This window comes from Hypanus sabinus, chromosome 14 (genome assembly GCF_030144855.1).
Source record: "Hypanus sabinus isolate sHypSab1 chromosome 14, sHypSab1.hap1, whole genome shotgun sequence".
Taxonomy (NCBI): domain Eukaryota; kingdom Metazoa; phylum Chordata; class Chondrichthyes; order Myliobatiformes; family Dasyatidae; genus Hypanus; species Hypanus sabinus.
In genome coordinates this window covers 33245079-33265180 of record NC_082719.1, presented here as the reverse complement: position 1 = coordinate 33265180, position 20102 = coordinate 33245079, and the positions used below count along the sequence as shown (strand labels likewise).

At 35.5% G+C, this 20102-nt stretch overlaps 1 protein-coding gene and 1 long non-coding RNA gene across 2 annotated transcripts in view; one reads left to right on the top strand and one right to left on the bottom strand.

Annotated features, from left to right (window-relative positions):
* LOC132404649 (uncharacterized) overlaps positions 1-12871 on the bottom strand; it is a 49084-nt gene extending 36213 nt beyond the window's left edge. Inside the window, exon 1 of the long non-coding RNA XR_009515634.1 lies at positions 12699-12871. This is a non-coding gene — a long non-coding RNA (uncharacterized LOC132404649). The remainder of the gene's footprint in view (positions 1-12698) is intronic.
* The window catches only part of ppargc1a (peroxisome proliferator-activated receptor gamma, coactivator 1 alpha), a 589189-nt gene that overhangs the window by 6365 nt on the left and 562722 nt on the right, over positions 1-20102 (top strand). The window lies entirely within an intron of this gene.

The window sequence follows — 20102 nt, the reverse complement described above, 5'->3', positions numbered from 1 at the left end:
ATTTTGTATACTGAATGGATTGAGCAGTATTTTAAAGCATTGGATTTAAAGCCATAAGTTTGCTTTGAAGTTTAACTGTTCCAACCATACTAGCTGAAATGAGCCTTGCTGATATCATGAAAGTAATGCAGGAACTTTTAGAACTGAAGTTGTTGTTAATTGCTGAATGCTTTATATTTCATAAATGGAATCAAAATGAAGGGGAGGCCATTTCATCTTACATAGCTGCATTAAAGAGATTGTATGAACATTGTCTGTTCAATGATAGATTTAATAATGCACTGAGAGATCGCTTAGTTTGTGGAATCTTGCAAGAAAGCACTCAAAAACAGCTCCTAAATGGAGCACAACTTACATTTAAAAGAGCAGTTGAAATAGCTATATCAATGGAAACAGCAAAGAGGGACTTCAGTCAGGCGTGAATGTGAGCATGAACAAAATTGCAATGTTTAAACAGAAACCAGCTTGGCTGAACAAATAGTATTACCATTATAGCAGGGGCTGATATACACCAGACCAATGCAGGTTTAAATGCAGAACTTGCAGAAAATGCCACTAAGTAGGACACATACAAAGAACATGTTTGGTAGACAAAATAAATGGACTGCACAGTGAAGAGAAAAGCTTAACAAGTCAAGTTGCAGTTTTAAGTACAAAAGCACTAATCCGCATGCTGTTAATGAAAAATGTAATAATGATGAGAGTGACTCAGGACTGAGTAGCCTTGAGATTTTTAATGTGAAAACTAACATGAGACAAGCAAATGACTTACACCAGAAGTGAACATGAGATTAACTAAAATGGAATTGGACACTGGCTTGGCTGTTTCAGTCATTCCATAAAATAAGTTTGAACAGCATTTTAAAGATACTGAACTGAAGCCTGCAGATATCCAATAAGAACTTGTACTGGAGAAAAGATACTGTACTGTAGGAATGACATTTGTAACAGTGAAATACAACAACTATCAAACCACTCTGGGCTTGCATATGGTAAAAACAACAGGAGGGCCAGCATTGTGGGGTTATGATTGGCTGAGACAACTGAACTTCATTGTCTATACATCTATTGTTTGCATGCCAGATTTCATGCAATAGAGTCAACTGAAAGCGAATTAAGAAAGGTGTTGGATGATGCCATAACTGTCTCCATGCTGTACACCATGAGCTGTCGCCCAACTGAGGACATGCAGGTGTGGGTGCCAGCCTCTGTGCCTCTAGTTGAAAGCATATTAACCAAGGAAGGACCATGCTGCTCAGAGGAATCATGAAAGCGAGGAATTCAGTTTTCTGACTACAACAGTTTTTGTAGGCAACATATTTGAGAAAGCTTCCATTATGCTAATCAAGCAGTTTCTTGAGAAATGTGGCTTGGTTTTAAGCTGGGAGAGAGTTCAAGAAGGTTCAGGAAAGTTCAGTTTTTGTGAGTTTAAAGAACCAGAATCTACTCGGTGTGCATTAAAATTATTGCAGGAATTTCAAGTGGGAGACAAAAAGCTGCTGGTAAAATTTAGATGCAGAGACCAATGCCCAGCTGGATGAATGGAAGGCCAAAAGGAAAGGAGTCAATGGAAATGGGAAAACAGAGGATTTGTCAGCTGATGTTGTGGATGAGGAAAACAAGAGGAGCTATCAGATTGTAAAAGGAGCAATAGAGAATAGTTAATAAGAGAATACTTCAATGAATTAAATGTACCTTCCCAAGAGCAAAATGTAGACCCTAGAAAGAAGAAAAAGGAAAAGAAGAGGATGGTATAAGTGCTTTGCAAATGGAAGGAGACAAATGAGACCTAATTTCTTGAAAAATTAGCAAATTCAGTGATACAAAAAACTAGAAGAAAAAGGAAGGCAAGAAAAGGAAAGATGGAGGTGAAAAGGAGAAAAGCAAGCATCAAAATAGATCCAGAAAGAAAAGAAGAAAAGTTTTTGGAATCACTTTCTGCAGTCCCTGTGTCAACTCCTGCAACCAGCATAGAGGAGGCCCTAGAACTTGAGATTGTTTGACATCCATAAGTCTCACCTGCCAAGCAGAGTGATCGCCCTTGTCAGCAAAGACATTATCCCACAAAAGTAAGAAAGCCTCCACAGCAATTCAATCTGTAGGCCTGAATGGGACAATTTAAAATTTACTGTGTTGTGGATGTCTGTACAGTAGTTGTATTATATAGTATACTGTATATACAGTATAGTTGGGATGCAGTCTATATTGCGTTGGAGTTTGTGACTAAGCAAGGAGGAGTGTTGTGTATTTAATATTTCAATAATATTTGAATGATATGGATGTTTTTGATTAAGCATTTTTGTTAGTTTAAATAATTCATTAAAGGTTATATGTAAAAAGAAGAGTTATATAATGTAATGATAATACCAGCTGATATGTGTGTGACTCGTTTAAAGTAAACATGAAGTTAGACTTGCATTTCAGACTACTTTGTTTTCCTTTCAATCAATTTTATGTTTTAGAGTTACAAAATGTAACAACCATCATCATTGTTTCAGGTAATAAGTTCATAATGGTTTCCTATCATAAAATATATCTCCTTATCATTCCTAGTTTTTTCTCTCAGTTATCTTTAAATCTGGGTCTGATGACTAGCAGTTCTCCCGACAATACAAATAGTTTCTTTACATCTACTCTGTTAAACCATTCATAATTTTGAATACTTATTTTAAATTCCAAACCTCTATTCATAAGTAGATAGCAATCCAATAATTGGTAAACATCCCATGGCTTTTGGTCCATTAAAATTAATGGAGTGAAAAGCATTGACAGCTTGTTTACAATTTCCTGCAATGCATAACCTGTATGTGCACATTTGTGGAATCTCAACATAACTGCCCAGGAAATTGTATTCAGAGATGCTTCCCACTTCTCTCCCCAAAGTTATTTTGAAACTGATACTACCTTTTTATTGTGATCAAATACTATATGAAAATGTTTAACTGAGTTTTAGAAAAAGCACCTTATCTAAGTAGTTGTCTGTTGCTACCTGATGTAAATGGCAGTATTAAAATATCTTTTATTTTTGCATTGTTTACTGATTGATGTTGCAAATTAAATTAATCTCAGACATGTTGCATGCAGCACTGCGCCCGATGTTTTAGGTTGACTGGGAGCAAACTTTCAGACAAAATTGATGACCAGGGATTTTAGGAGACACTGCAGAGCTTTTTTTATTTATTTGATTGTGATCTATATTATATTATGAAGTGTTGGGAAGAAATAGTAGAAGCCTTCCTAGTCATAGACTCTCAAACAGGGAAACATCTCAGCATATCAGTTGTTTAATTAGCGGCACTGAATATAAAGTTTACAAAAATAAGACGCTTCATATAGGGCCACACAATTTTGCTGCAAGATTCAAGGTCAGTCTGATTTACATGACATGAAAACATTTTGTCTCATGCTAAATCTGCAAAAAGCAGTGCAGTTGTTTACTTTCATGTTGGGGTAAATTATTTGGGTGGTGGGTCAGGCGATTATGAAGTTAAGTGTGCTTTGCCATAAAGTACAATTTACTAAAGTATATTTTCAAAGAAACAAACATATTACTACCATCACTAAATTCTTGTTCATCAGATCAGCAATAACAACAGAGGTGAATGGCTTTAATATATTGTTCTTGGGTCTATTTCAGCTTGGCTGCTTTTGCTGTCTCATCCCTTTTGACATTATCTATCGTATACCTTGATGGCCTTTCTCAGATTCCTGTTGCGTGCACAGTGCTGTGAAATATTTCTGGATGTTTCAGTTCTTGAAACTTGCTCAAGTTATCATATCAGGTTTTTTTTGATCTTCTTGTACAATCCATAACTCACATTCACCTATCAATCAGAATGCTGTCACATCGAGTCTCAATTGCTTGGCCTTAAGCGCAAAATTTGGGATAATATACAGTGCAATACTGAGAGAGTCCTGTGCTGTTAGAGGTACCATATTTTGACTTTAAAGTGAGATTCCATATGTTTTGTTCTGGTCATAAAATAGTGCATAGCACTATTTAAAGAAAAAGTAGCCAGTAGAGTTCATTCCTGGTCAATATTTATGACCAAAATACGAATGATCATTATTAGATTGCTGCTGCACAACGCTTAAGTACTTGTATGGTAGGAAAACTCCAAAGGTAATGAAGTGTGCTATGTACAGTGTCTATAAAAAGTATTTCACCCCCCCCAGAAGTTTTTGTGTTTTATTGCTTTACAACATTAAATCACAGTGGATATAATTTGGCTTTTTCGACACTGATCAACAGAAAAAAATTCTTGTGTCAAAGTGAAAGCAGATCTCTACAAAGTGACCTAAATTAATTAAAATACAAAACCCAATTTACTGCAGAAATATTCACCCCCTAAATCATCATTGGTGCAGCCAATGGGTTTAAGAACTCACATGATCAGTTAATTGGTGATCACCTGTGTGCATTCAAGCTGTTTCGATTGATTGTAGTAAAAATACATCTATATCTGGAAGGTCCAACTGCTGGTGAGTCAGTATCCTGGCAAAAACTACACCAGGAAGACAAAAAAAACACTCTAAGCAACTCCGCAAAAAGGTTATAGAAAAGCACAAGTCAGCAGATGGATACAAGAAAACTTCCAAGTCACTGAATATCCCTTGGAATACAGTTAAGTCAATCATCAAGAAATGGAAAGGATATAGCACAGCTGTAAATCTGCCTGGAGAAGGCTGTCCTCAAAAATTGAGTGACTGTGCAAGAAGGGGACCATCAAGAGACCTATGACAGCTCTGGAGGTGTAACAAGCTTCAGTGGCTGAGATGTGAGATTGCGCATAACAACAACTGTTGTCCAGGTGCTTCATCAGTCACAGCAAAAAGAAAGCCACTATTGGGGGGTGGGGGAGGACCCACATGAAATTCAGCTAGAGTTTGCCAGAAGGCATGGGCAGGTGGGTGGACTCTGAAGTCAGCTGAGAGAGGAATCTATGGTCTGATGAAACCAAAATTGAGTGTTTTGACCATCAGACTAAATGCTCTGTTTGGCATAAGCCAAACACTGTGCATCATCAAAAATGCATCATCCCTACCGTGAAGCATGGTGGTGGCTGCATCTTGCTGTAGGGATGCTTCACTGTATCAGACCCTGGAAGGCTTGTGAAGGTAGAGGGTAAAATAAATGCAGCAAAATACAAGGAAATCCTGGAGGAAAACCTGATGCAGTCTGCAAGGGATCTGTGACTTGGGAGAAGATTTGTTTCCGGCAAGATAATGACCTGCAGCATAAAGCCAAAGCTATACAGGAATGGCTTAAAAACAACAAAGTTAATGTCCTGGAGTGGCCAAGTCAGAGTTCAGACCTTAATCCAATTGAGAATTTGTGACTGGACTTGAAAAGGGCTGTTCACTCACAATCCCCAAGCAACCTGACAGATCTTAGCAGTTTTGTAAAGAAGACTGGGGGTGAGTAATTATGCAATCAATCATTTTGTGTTTATTAATTGTAATAAATTTAGATCAATTTTTAGAAATGTCTTTTCACTTTGACATGAAAGGGTTTTTTTCCTGTTGATCAGTGTCAAAAAAGCCAAAATCCATTGTGATTCAATGTTGTAAAACAATAAAACATGAACATTTCCAAGGGAGATGAATACTTTCTATGGGCACCATAAATGTAAAATCTTTTTAAAAATAATTTTCCTTTTACATTTAACACTTGATTTATTTGTGCCCTCCATTTACAAGCAGAAGCTAATGCTGATCTAGAATTTATTGTTAAATTAACAACATTTAATTGGTCCATATTGTCATTATTACCTTAATTATCTGGCAATTTGGGGTATGGAGGAAATACACAATGTATTGTGCATCATCATATGTTGTTGGATGATTTGCGCTGTACTGCTTTTAGGCAAGTAAAAATTTAGCTTGTGAATTCATGATGCTGCTACTTTTGCACCTTGTTGCAGAGCATACCATAGAAAATTAAGCCTGCTACTTAACAGCTAAAGTAAGAAGGAGATTTGTATTCATGCAGTTTTTGTTGATCCCGAAAGGAAGAAATTAAACACCGGAATTCTTATTCCTATGACAGTAAAATCTTGTTCAGGAATTAGATTCTGCAAATGACTAGGACACAGCGAAGGAATGGGAAATCACTTAAGCATATAAATTTTTGAAAAAAATATAGTAAATGTTTTTGGGCCAAATGGCCTAATACTACCCCTGTGTCTTATAGTTTTGCATTTCATAAATAAACTTTGTGGTGATTGAAACTTTTTGTCATCTGTATCAGATGATGCAATGAATTTTAATTCCACTGATAATGAAAAGACAAAAAATTGTAGCAGTTTGTTTTTGAGTTTATTATGCAACCTAAAGTCAGACTGAGACATGACAACTGCTTTATGAAACATGTTCAGGTACTTGCAATTAAATTTCCAGTGAATACAAGAAACCAAACTGCTTATCATTTGGGTCTCACTTGAAGATGATGTGGTCCAAGAAGTTTTGGAAAGATAGAAATTCTAAATACTGCAATTAATGAATCTGAAAGTAAGAAGTAGGAAATTTTGGAACTCACCAAGATCTGTGAAATGAATCATCATTTTCATTAGATGAAAAACACTTCATACTTGGTTCAGAAACAAATTCCTACAATGTTGTAGGGAATGCCCTGATGAGACTAGGCACAGGTTCAAATAACTTAAATCTAATTAACTAGTTTGCATTCAATATTCTTGTTTATATTTGGATTGTTAAGCTATATCCTCGGTAGTATTGATGCATTATTGAAGCAAATCTGCTAATGGAAAACACTTGCTGTACATCACAAATGAAATATTGCTGCATCATCTCTAGTAAAACCATTGTGTACCTAAATATTGAGTTTGTTCTTGTGTAACTGTAGAATGCTTCCATAAGAACATATGAAGTCATATTAACCTAGTGTTAATTTTATTTCTAATATGTTAGTGTACTTATAATATACAATCATATATGGCTATGCGTGCAATGGTTTGTACACATAATAACGCTCTGATTTTCTCTAAAAGACATCTACAGGCTTTGGCTTAAGTACTGACCAGTCAGTAGGCAGAAGTATGGCGCTGCCTGTGTGATGGTCAGATTTACCTCATGCATGCCATCATTATTTTTCTAGCAAGCGTACCTGATTTGAGAAGATTTGTTGGTGATGTTGAGAGAAGGAATCTTATCAGGAGGCCTGGGTTTATTTGTATTGCTGCAGACATCACTCATCTTTGATAGGTCGTTAGTATGTATTTAAATTAACTGTATAGGGATCTAAATTATTTGACTTGTGTGCATAGGAGGTATATTATCATAAAATACCTGGGTGGATTTTTACTTCCCTGATTCCAGCCAGGAGAAACATTGTGAAATGCTTTTTTTTTGTTTAAACTTGTGAAGTATTGGATCTTGGGTTTTTGATGCAGCTGAAAGATTATGTCGTCAAACATACCTCCAGTGTAATGCGAAGTGGAACTCCTACATGCTGTGTCACCACATTTATTTAGGAAAGTATTTTTCTCTCCTATTGCCTCGTACTCTGATCAATTGTATAGACAGGTATGATATTCTCATATTTCTGCTTATACCGTTGAGAGAACAGGCATTAACAGTTTTTTAGCCAACCTTTTCAAAATAGGGTTACACACAGTTTCAGTTTATTCTTAGCTGAGACTGAAAGCTGATTGCAAGAATAAGTATGTTAAGACAACTTGAAATATTTATAATCTAAACTTCAAAATCATTTATACTCAAGAATTTAGACCACCAGTATATTGTCAACCATAAACATGTGGTCAATATAGAAGAAACTATTCCTTAAGATATATTTTTCAGGATATTGTTTATTTGAAATACTGATCTGTTTAAGAAAAATAATATTCTAATATAACTGTTGTGAATATCATCATTATTGCAAATATGTTATTTTTATTAAGTTTTTACTCATTATTTCCTGAACACTAATAGACTTTGGTTACTTTTATTTTAGAATTAAAAAAATACATGTCATTTAATAAAGACTGAGTAAAGGTTTATATATCAATGGCCCAATGCTAGTAAAAGCATTTATTTATAGTTTTGTATTTCAAATAGCATAGCTATTATAATAAAACATGCACTTTATATTCTAAATTTAAAATAGCAAAATATTCAAACATGCTTCAATGGATCTACAGTATATTACACAAGATTTATGAAGTGATAGGTAGTATTTTGTCTCCTGTTTCTGTGAATTTGGATTGTCACACATATCAATCGAGTTGCTGCTGTAATGCAGATTTTGTACAAGATGTCAGTCACATAAGGCAGCTATTATGATTCCAATGTAGCAGAGAAAACTTAGTTGTGGTGATTTTCATTCTTTCTCCTGTATGGTCATTAGCAAACATGCAATTTTCTCAAGAAAGATAATCTTTTATTTGATTCTGGAGATAACACTGCTAAATTGGACCATATATCTATCTCTTCTAATCCTAGTTAATCTGAAAATATTGAGGGTATCTTTTTTTCCCTAATAATTATTTTTACTATGGCACACTGTCATTACATAGAACATGTTCTGCTCCTGTCACTTGTGGAAAGACCAGGGAAAACAACTATTTTGCCAAAGGGTATTAATATACCAATTGGTGCTTACACAATTTGCTGTCTGAGAGGGCATCACACTGCCTGAGTGCAGGGTGGAGGCAGGTGATTTTACAACATTGAAGCGGTATTTAGACAAGTGCTTGAATTTTCAAGGCACTGAAGGCTGTGGGCAGAGTGCTGGTAAGTGAGATTAGAATAGATGAGTGCTTGGTAGGTCAAGAGGACTGCTTCTGTGCTCTGACTGTATGAATGTACAATAATTCCAGACATCGGTTGTTAATTTTCATTATTCATGGGGCATCTAGTCCTGGAGTTGGATTTCAAACAGGAAGTTATGAATCCATCAGTTGAGCTTCTGCTGAAAAATTGATCTGATTTGGAAAGGAAAAGCATGAGATGGTATCGGTAAGTTATTTTTAAATGCCAGTTGAACTGCAGAAGGACTAACATGAGAAACTTGTGACCTTAATGTTTATAAATATACATTGAGTATGAGAGCTGTGCAGAATAGACTGGCCCCGTACCAAAAGACTAGTTAAATGATCATTAATGTTTGCTCCTTGCACCAGATTTTTGTTCTGTAATTCTGAATTGCGATTCTTTGGGTCTCTTGCAATGGACTCACTGACACCATTTTTGAAGATGTGTAAGCATAGAGAATGGAAACAGCCATCTGTGTATCCTTATGATAGATAAAATCACAACAAAAAAACTTTCGTTGGAATATATCATCCATAGAAATGATCTACTTTTAACTAGAGTATTTTTAAAAACCTCATGATCTATCCATATGATAGGCCAGATGGAAACTAGATAAGAATGAACAGAGATAAACACCACTTAATCTGTGTAATATCTCCTGTTTTATGTTTATAATGAAGTTCTGGTGACGTTCCATTAAAATGGGCTGATGTGTCTGTGTTAAATTCTATTGCCAGTAGTTTAGGAACTAAATTTTAAAAAAGTAAATAATAATATATGCAAAGCTACTGATACCATAATGTTCAAACACGAGGAAATCTGCAGATGCTGAAAATTCAAACAACACACACAAAATGCTGTTGGAACACAGCAGGCCAGGCAGCATCTATAGGGAGAAGTGCTGTCGATGTTTCGGGCCTAGACCCTTTGTCAGGACTAACTGAAAGGAAAGATAGTACTATCTTTCCTTTTGGTTAGTCCTGACGAAGGGTCTCAGCCCGAAACGTCGACAGTGCTTCTCCCTATAGATGCTGCCTGGCCTGCTGTGTTCCACCAGCATTTTGTGTGTGTTGATATCATAATGTTTTTTTAAAAAAAGAAGAATCAGAATCAGGTTTATTATCACTGGCATGTGTCATGAAATCTGTTTCTTAGCAGCAGCAGTTCAATGCAATACATAATATAGAAAAAGAAAAATAATAAGTAAATCAATTACGGTATACATGTATTGAATAGAATGAAAACATCTTCCAAAACAGAAATAATAAATGTTAAAAAACTGAAGTAGTGTCCATGGTGATGGACCATCAATAACTCTTGGAGATGGGAGGCGAACGATAGGCTTTTATTAGCAGCAAAACGGAGCACAGCATCTCGGAGACTGAGTGGGGAGCAGTGCCTCCAATTGCCTTTATACAGGGGTCTGTGGGAGGAGCCACAGGAGCAGTCAGCAGAGGGGTGTGTCTAGACAGGTATACATAGTTTACCACACATGGGTTCAATGCCATTTCGGAATTAGATGGCAGAGGGGAAGAAGCTGTTCCTGAATTGCTGAGTGTGTGCCTTCAGGCTCCTGTACCTCCTACCTGATGGTAACTGTGAAAAGTGCATGACCTGGGTGCTGGGCATCCTTAATAATGGATGCTGCCCTTCTGAGACATGGCTCCTTGAAGATGTCCTGAGTACTTTGTAGGCCAATTTGGAGCCAACTAAATTTATGAGCCTCTATAGCTTCTTTCAGTCCTGTGCAGTAATCCCCCACCATACCAGACAGTGATGCAGCCAGTCAGAATGCTCTCCATGGTAGATCTATGGAAGTTTTTGAGTGTTTTTATTGACATACCAAATCTCTTCAAACTCCTAATGAAATATAGTAGCTGTCTTGCCTTCTTTATGGCTGCCTCAATATATTGGGACCAGGTTAGGTCCTCGGAGATCTTGACATCCAGGAACTTGAAACTGACCCCATCCGTGAGGATTGGTATGTGTTCCTTCTGGAAGTCCACAATTGGCTCTTTTTGTCTTACTGATGTTTATGCAAGGTTGTTGCTGCAGCACCACTCCACTAGTTGGTATATCTCACTCCTGTGAGATCTGAGATTCTACCAACAATGGTTGTATCATTAACAAACTTATAGATAGCATTTGAGCTATGCCTAGTCACACAGTCATGGGTATAGAGAGAGTAGAGCAGTGGGCTAAGCACACCCTTGAGGCGCACTAGTGTCGATTGTCAGCAAGGATTGTTACCAATCCGCACAGATTGTGGACTTCCGGTTAGGAAGTCGAGGATCCAATTGCAGAGGGAGGTACAGAGGCCCAGGTTCTGTAACTTCTCAATCAGGGTTGTTGGAATGATGGTGTTAAATGCTGAGTGATAGTCGATTAAATAGCATCCTGACATAGGTGTTTGTATTATCCAGGTGGTCTAAGGCTGTGTGAAGAGCCATTGAGATTGTATCTGCGGTTGACCTATTGTGGCAATAGGTAAATAACGGTGGGTCTAGGACCTTGCTGAGGCAGGAGCTCAGTCTAGTCATGACCAACCTCTTAAAGCATTTCATCACTGTAGATCTGAGTGCTATTGGGTGATAGTCATTTAGGCAGCTCATGTTATCATAGTTGCCTTCTTGAAGCAAGTGGGAACTTCCACCCATAGCAGTGAGAGGCTGAACCACCAAAAAAAGACAAATATTTGTAATTGCACATGAAAAGAAAAATAATAAAATGTTTTAAATATCAAGTTACTATTAAGAATTCATAGTAAAATAAGAAAAAGTAGGTGTTTTGTTTCCCCAAGTTAAACCTGTTGTCCCAGAAATTAATCAGCCAGAAAGATGTCTTTTGCCAAAAGGCAAAAGAGATCATGTAAAGTTAACATTTTCAGTCGTTCCTTTCAAAGAAAATTATGACCTGAACAATTTGACAAGAAAACTGCACCTGCATTTAGTTAGATGTAGTATGGTTAAGATTAAAAGAGTTGTCACTATAAAGTGCCAAAAGTTCACATCTTGACTGACTAGTTATTGATTCAAGTCCTAACAGTCTATCAATCTCTGGTATTATGGATTTTTTTGATGACACTTTGAAGAGGATGATAAAAGCTGATCTCTCATAAGATTTATTTCTTAAAGAAAAATGGTTACTCCATGAATGATGAAATGGTATGTTTGTAATAACCCCTGACTGAAGAAATTCCTGAATGACCCTCTGAATTCTGTAAGAGAATTTAAACCTTTTTAAGCAAACTACTAAATTATTTTGTAAAATAATTTATTAGCCATTAATTAATTTATGAAGTTCAGTAATGGAATACTTCCTTTAAACCATATGAGGGACAGCACATGAAATATAATTTCTTTCCAAATACTCTACTAGTTATAAGTTAACATAACATCATGAATATACAACAAATATTAAATTCTAATCTGTTGTTGTATTTTCTGTGAATTAAAAAAAATAATTGTGGCATATCTAACAGCAGTGACCTAATACATTTTTCTTGTATGTCCTAGGCCATGTTATGGGGAATTCAGATTCATTTGTATATGTGTGTCTACTACTAGTCACAATGATGATGCTGTTTTAAATAACAAAGCATGTTCAATTCAGTTAGACAAAAAGTAAATTGAATTCTACCAGACACTTGGCATTATCTACTATTGAGAATACTGATTGTAAAGATGAATTTCTTTGAAGAAATATAAATTTCATTGTCAGACCTGTAACATAAATATTTTTCTAATTGTGAAGGCATTTAGAATTTACCTGTATTTTATCCAGAGTGCATGGGCAAAATGATGTAGCTAAGGGGATCAGCATTTATGATTAGTTTCCCACAACAAATACACAAATGAACAGGAATTTTCTGCTGTGCAACAATTATAGAAACTTTACAAATGAGGCAAAGTAATATCTTGTACCTGCTTTACATCTGTGTCCAGGGAGATTTTAATGGTCTTCCTTCACAGTCTGATTTGAGTTTTGCAGTGTTTACACTTGTTGACTTCCAATCTTGGAGCCTAATCCTGCAGGCATCCGAAAGAGATGGCAAATGATCAATTCTTTGTTAATCTGCAACATGCTGTGTGGATCAAAGGACGCTGCTGCTCTTGTATTGAGATATTTAACATTGACCGATTTTGTGAACTTAATGGCTGAGAGATAAATATTTTTACTGATGATGATTACATTATGACATGAATGATTGTTATGTATCGGAAAACATGTGGACTAGACATGGGAAACTTGCAAGAGAGAGAGAGAGAGCACTAACTGTTCGTCTGTTCAGGAGGAATCTAAGATTAATTTGTCTAAAGTGTCTGCATCCTATTTCATTTTGATTATTTTCTAGTTTTTTTTCTCAGAGACAAAAGGCATGCAAATAAATGATGTGGAAATTATATAGACATATTATTTAATATGTTATACTAAATAATATCTGTTATGATACTTAATCCATTGCTAAACTGTACTATTCTATCAATCCTCTCCTCCTCTTCCTTCTTGTGGAACGTTGGCTGCCTAGTCAGAAGTGATACTCATCCATTGTACCAAATATTTGAGATTTCATTCTAAAGTTATTGGGAAACATTTTTGGATATGGCAACTAGCTGTAAAAGCAAAACCTGCTGTAAGACTTTATTGAATTGTGCACCAAGCAAGTGTATTCAATTGTTCTTTTTCCTCCAACTATATTACAGAGAGCAGACAAAAAAATTGATGTATACTTGTCCATGTAAGTACTTTAAAAATCTATGTTAATAGGGAATGAAATTGATTAGAAAATTGGCTTTAAATAAGAAACAGGAGATAGTCATTAATGGGAACTTTACAGGTCGAAACGAAGTTATGGGCATGGTACCAAAGATCTTTCTCCAGACCACTATACTCATTATATAATATATTGACAAATATTATTAAAATATTGTACAGAATTATGAATGATACTTAAATAGGAAGTGGGCCAGTTACTAAATTCTAAAAGATCTTGATCTTTTGGGTAACTGGGTTAGAAGTCAGAAGTTGTAATTCATTAGCATAGTAAGGGACCAATAAAGGGATTGAATATTAAATCTTGTACTTTCTGAATGGCTGGTCACTTAACAGAAAGGATGTTGAAATTCTGAATGGCTTCAGAGCTGAGCATGAGAAATGATCCTGGAAATGAAAACCTTGAGTTATTTGGAGATATGAAAGAAATTAGGCCCATTTACTTTGGGAAAACAAACCTATTGACTGTTTAAAATTGAAATTGACAAAAAATGGAACCATGCAAATGATATACATACAATAGTGATGGTTGAATAAAAGTTGGTATACGTACTAAATGAAATGAATACTTCAAATATGAATCATGCTAGTTGTTGAAAATGAAGTTAACCCTCTATCAAAACCACAAGTGTAGTGAAACTTGAGATGTTGAGGATTTACTGATAATTTGTAATTCTAATTTTTCTTTGCTTTGGACTCCACATGGAATCCAGTGGCCTAGTGGCAGAGCTTAGTTTTGCTTGGGTTCTCGGGCTTTTGAATTGCAACTCGTCTCCTCCTTCACTTCAGACCTGATGAAGGATCTGACAGCCCAATGGTTTTACAGGTTTTTATGAGATAAAGAATAAGGAGGGAAGGGAAAGGTAAATTGGTCTTTTAAAATTAATTTGCCCTATTTTAGTATTACATTTTTACTTATTTCTAACTTTTTGTCTTTTAAACTTTAGCATTTAATTTTGAAGACAGTGGTACATTTTTCTTTTACTATTTATTTCAGTTTTAATAATAATTAACAAGTGAATTGTAGCCTTAACAGCAAATAAAGCTTTGCTTTCAGCTTTGATTTCCATCAGGTATCATGGGGGGTTGAACCTATTCCTCTGCTGTATGTACAGACACTGTCTGAGTATGACTGCTGGTATCCAGGGGTTCAGAGGATCATCAAAATGTGTCCTTCCTATCTGGACTAGGTAAATACGAGTGGGTGATGTCTGCAAGCTGCAATTCCATCCTCTGTATTGCTGGGAAGGCTGGCTCCCAGTTGATTGGCAGATTAAGAATAATGCAACGTCTCTCTGGGTGCAAGTGACCTGCTCTGCTCTTGAAAGGCCTCGACAGCTGGTGAGGTCATGCTCCTAGGCTCATTGTTCGTCCAAGAGTTTGCTGATCTGTTTTAAGTAACACTTTCTCAATCTATCTACTAAAAGTAGCTTGTGTTTTAGCAAAGAAATTTTCATTCTAAATCTAAACAGAAAAATCAGCTGCAACTCCTGCCCCTGATAAATAACTCAGGACTATTGCTAGTAAATATCTACATGTTGATGTGTATGGTCCATTTCAGGAATGACTGGTGTCCTCCACCAATCACCAACATTCTGGCCCACATGGCCAGTACGTTAACAGAATTGTATCTCAGAATGAGTACGTGCCTTTAAATATGCAAAGACAAATGAAGGAGATTTCATGTCAACACACACAAAATGCTGGTGGAACACAGCAGACCAGGCAGTATCTATAGGGAGACCCTGACGAAGGGTCTCGGCCCGAAACGTCAACAGTGCTTCTCCCTCTAGATGCTGCCTGGCCTGCTGTGTTCCACCAGCATTTTGTGTGTGTGCTGTTTAAATTTCCAGCATCTGCAGATTTCCTCGTGTTTGAGATTTCATGTCAAGTTGATGGTAAAATATAATTCACTGTATGGTTAAAGTATTCATTCCTTTAGTTTGAAAGCAAGATTTCAAGCATTTAAAATGAACTATATGAGGGGGAGTGACAACCATGCAGGAAGCAATTAACTTCAGCTGCACTCTGTTGGAATATTTGAATCTACTCGTTTAATTCAGATTCAAAATTTTCCATTTTCCCTGTTAGGTATTTCTATCTTAACAAATGCATATAGTCCCGAAATCCAGCAAATGCCTCCAGTTATTTATGCTGATATGGCAAAATTCTCTTTTTGGTACAATACAGATTTTTAAATTAACCTTTTGTATTAATGATTGTGTAGAACTTCAGAGTAATATACATATATTAGAAATTTGTTTATTATATTTGAATAGCAGCAATCCCTCTTATTGGTAGTCAGTGAAGTTGTCAACAATGATTTGGTATTTGAATGGCCCCTGCATTAGAATTGATGACTTGGAGAACTGATCATTTAATAATTAATAGTGCTGCTAGAACTGTATCAGTGCAGCATGTGGCTAAGCAATTGGCTTGCAATAAGGGTGAAGGTCATGAACAAGTGGACCTTGGTTTTAAGTGTCCTGTGATTCATTTGAAGCATGTAGTAGATATCCAAAGAGCAATGAAAAAAATTAACCTTCATTGGAGATTTGCTGCCCCTGCTTCCTTTGATGTGCAAGAGTGTCTTGTTGGGTGGAGTAATAACAGGAAAAAGCAGCCAGATTGCACTGCCATGCTGTCTCTGGTGAATTTTGTGTCATTATGCAGGTATTGCTAGGTTGGTTTGTGATGAATTTATAGGATTGTTAGTGTGTAGTGAATTAGAAGTTAGGCACTCCACCTAAGGCGTGTGACTGTCCAGAAGTGCCAAAGGCCTGACTGTTGTGTGTTTAACTGCAGGCTTGGCATCTGAATCATAGATCTACCTCGGGCCTCAAACGATTAGTGCCAGAGTACACTGTATGGATGAGTGGGTGGCTGGAATGGGATTTGATCTGCTATTTAAAAGAAGTTGGGGGTCAAAGGGTGAATTGAGTATAGCATTGAGAAATGGACTATTGGGGAGGGCAGTGGCACTGTTGAAGAGGAGAATGGGAGCTTTGGCGTTAGAATAAATCTGTTGGTATTAGGAGCACTGGGGATGGGAAGGGGTGCTGAGTTATAGAAATTAATATGATAGAAGCAATTAAACTTGAGTGCTGCCTAACAGTTAATGGAAAGTTTATGCTTGACTATTTTAATATGAGATAGAGGTTTATCAGAAACATTAGCAAACCTACTACTTGTACTACAAAGAGGCTAAATTTCCTAGATTGAGTTACTAGTTTACCCTCTTTGAAAGATTATGAATTTAATTAAGTGGCAATCTACCTATCTGTTGTTTAGTTTGTGGAAGTTTGTTAAAGTTTTAGTATCGGGCAGGTTAAGACTACTTTGACATTTTCATTGTATTGGAGTTATTTTGTTATTAAAGTTGACCACATTTGATAGTATAAGACACAAAAGTGATTCAGTATCAGCATTTCCACATTGTAGTACATTCTAAATTATAATCACACAAATACTGCATTTTAAGCAGTCAGATGAGGAATGAAACCCAAGCTGATATTTTGTCTATACCAATAATGAATCGTTAATTGGAGTTTCTATTTATTTCTTGTGTAAGTTACTTAAACTATAAGTTTTAATCAATTGTTACAGTCTATAATATGTGAACCTATGTCCGCTTTCTTGACGTGTGGGAATGTTGTTTAAATTCCCATTGCAAATTGCAGTGATCAGCATTAATTGTATCACCTGGATTGCACTAACTCAGTATGACAGAGCATGAAAGATGGAGGCTTAAGATCATAAGGAAAACATTCTCTTTAATTGGACTATCAAGCCTACTTTGTAAGAAAATAGTGCTGGAAAAATTGAACTGCTGCAATGCATGCAATGAATTAAGCCAAGCGCGATTTAGTTGCAAATGCATTGCTTGACATCACGATTAGTTGACATAAAGCAATATTCATTCTGCATAAAATTAAGGAACTTGTTAAAAATAAACATGATTATTTAAATTTATAAAGTTATGAAACAAATTGACAATATTAGGTAGTCTGAGGAACAAATAGATCATTTTGTTGCTGGGATAGAGTACAATACTGGTTGAACGAGTGCTTAAATAATCAAATGGACAAAAGCAACTGAATTCCCCAAGTAAATATGAGCAAAATAGTCAGTTGTTATTTTAAGAAGATTGATGTGCTGCTAATTTGAGAGAGATTAAAAACAATATTTCCTGAATGATAAGCATATTCTGGTGTGTGTGTGGGGGAGGGAGGGGAGGTAAATCATTGCATGTATGTAGATAGGTTTGCCTTTGTGAAGCTTCAGTACCAAGAAAGAAGAACTGGGGAAAAGACCATGTAATAGGTGTTAATTATCAATGGGATTTAGACTGGTGGAAAAGAAAGGGATGAATAAATTAGTATTGATCAAATAACATTAATTTTGTGATTTCAGAAATTTTCTTTTTGTAAAGGAAGGCTTTAAACTTTTAAGAATTTGTAAGTATATTAAGAGGAGCCCATACATGCTTCAATATGTGCCCGAGCCTGCTCCAGTTGCTACTGAGATTCAGAAGTAATGGTGTATATTATTTGTTTTTTTTTATTCTTAGCAAAATAAACAACAATGTAAAGATTTTAAAGCATCTATTACAATATATTATTGATGTTTTTTTTAGGTGCACTTAGCTCAAAATTTCATATTTCCCAGTGCACTACAGAAAGCTCTGTTTTAAAAAAATTCCTGTTTCAGTGAAAAGCCTTTCAGGAAATCGGAGCAGGACATACTAAAATGTTCTATTAACTATTATCAGTCTTCAAGCAATCTCTGGGTGATTTCTAAAGCTTTTTCTTTTCTAGTCTGCATAATAGGCAGCTATCCTTTTGATGAAGATTTCTTCTTTCATCATAGATAAGCCATACTTCATAATTAAAAGCATCAATATCACTGAAAGGTTCCCAAAAAGGAAAACACAATTCTGGCCATTGTTTGTTTCTAACTGTAGAATTTTTTTTTACATCAGGTAATACATACTATTATCTTTCCATATAATTACAATGAGCAATTCAAATCTGTTTGGTTAGTGACAGTAATTTCCATATATTTTAACCAATATTTCAGAGAGGGAACGTTTTGAAGCAGAATTCTCAACTGATGCTCTTTATCTCCATAAATAGGACAACACTTGTTTTCACAAACCATATTCCTTAATATATCTCAGGAATAGAACTCTGCCATTCACTATTGTAGACAATGAAGAGCTTTGACTACACCCCCAGTCCACAGCCTAAGTGTTTTGAAATTCTGCAGAACAGAGAATTAAGAACAGTACTACAAATTCTTTCTGATACTTATTTAGTTTGAGTTTCGGTTTTATCCCTTCAATATCACCTAGTAAAAATAATATTGGATTATGAGGAAATTGTGTTCCTGTAATTTGTTCCAGTAAAAGTCTTAAATTTGTCCAAAAAGGTTGAATTTTAGAGCAAGACCATGTCGAATGTAAAAAAGTACCAGTTTCCTGGTTACATCGGAAACACTGATCCGATAAATTTGGATTAAATTTTTTTATTTTTTGTGGTGTAATATATAATTGATGTAGAAAATTATACTGCACTAATCTTAACCGAACATTTATTGTATTTGTCATACTGTCAAGGCATAGTCTTGACCAATTTGTTTCTTCAATTTTAATATTCAAATCACTTTCCCATTTTTGTCTTGACTTATGGACTCCTTGCTTAACTACCTGTCTTTGAATCAAATTATACATGCAAGATACAAATTTTTTGATATTTCCTTTTTGAATTAAAATTTCTATTTCATTAGATTTCGGCAATAACATTGTTTGACCTAATTTTTCTCTTAAATAAGCCCTTAATTGAAAGTAACAAAATAAAACTCAAACTAAATAAGTATCAGAAAGAATTTAAATAAAACTCAAACTAAATAAGTATCAGAAAGAATTTATAAAAATTGCACTGGCAGTAGCCAAAAAAGCTATTGCAGTTACTTGGAAATCGGATTCACATTTAAGTATAGATTCTTGGAAGAAAGAAATCTATGGTTGTATTCCATTAGAAAAAATTACTTATAATTTAAGAGATAAATATGAAACATTTTTGAAAATTTGGAGCCCTTATTTACAAAAGATAGGATTAAATATATAGATGCTTTTAAGATGAAACAATTGGTTATTAGGGGAAAGAAATAAATATACATATTAAAATTATTACGAACTCCATGGAGCATGTGGAGATCTTCCAACCACCAGGCATTCTTTCTTTCTTTCTTTCTTTCTTTCTTTCTTTTTTTTCTAAGGGGCAGTTAGGGGGGAGGGGTTAAGGGGAGGGGGTATGGGTTATATACATTGTTTTTTTCATACTTTGTAATCATTTAAAAATGCAATAAAAAATTATTTAAAAAAAAAAAAAGAACAGTACTACACAGGAACAGGCTCTTAGGCCCACAGCATTTTGCCTAGCTAATTAAATTAGTTATCAAATGCCCAACTAAACCAATTTCTTCTCTCTAAATAATATCAATGCCCTTCTATTTCTTGCACATTCATGTGCTTACCTGAGAGCCTCTTGAAC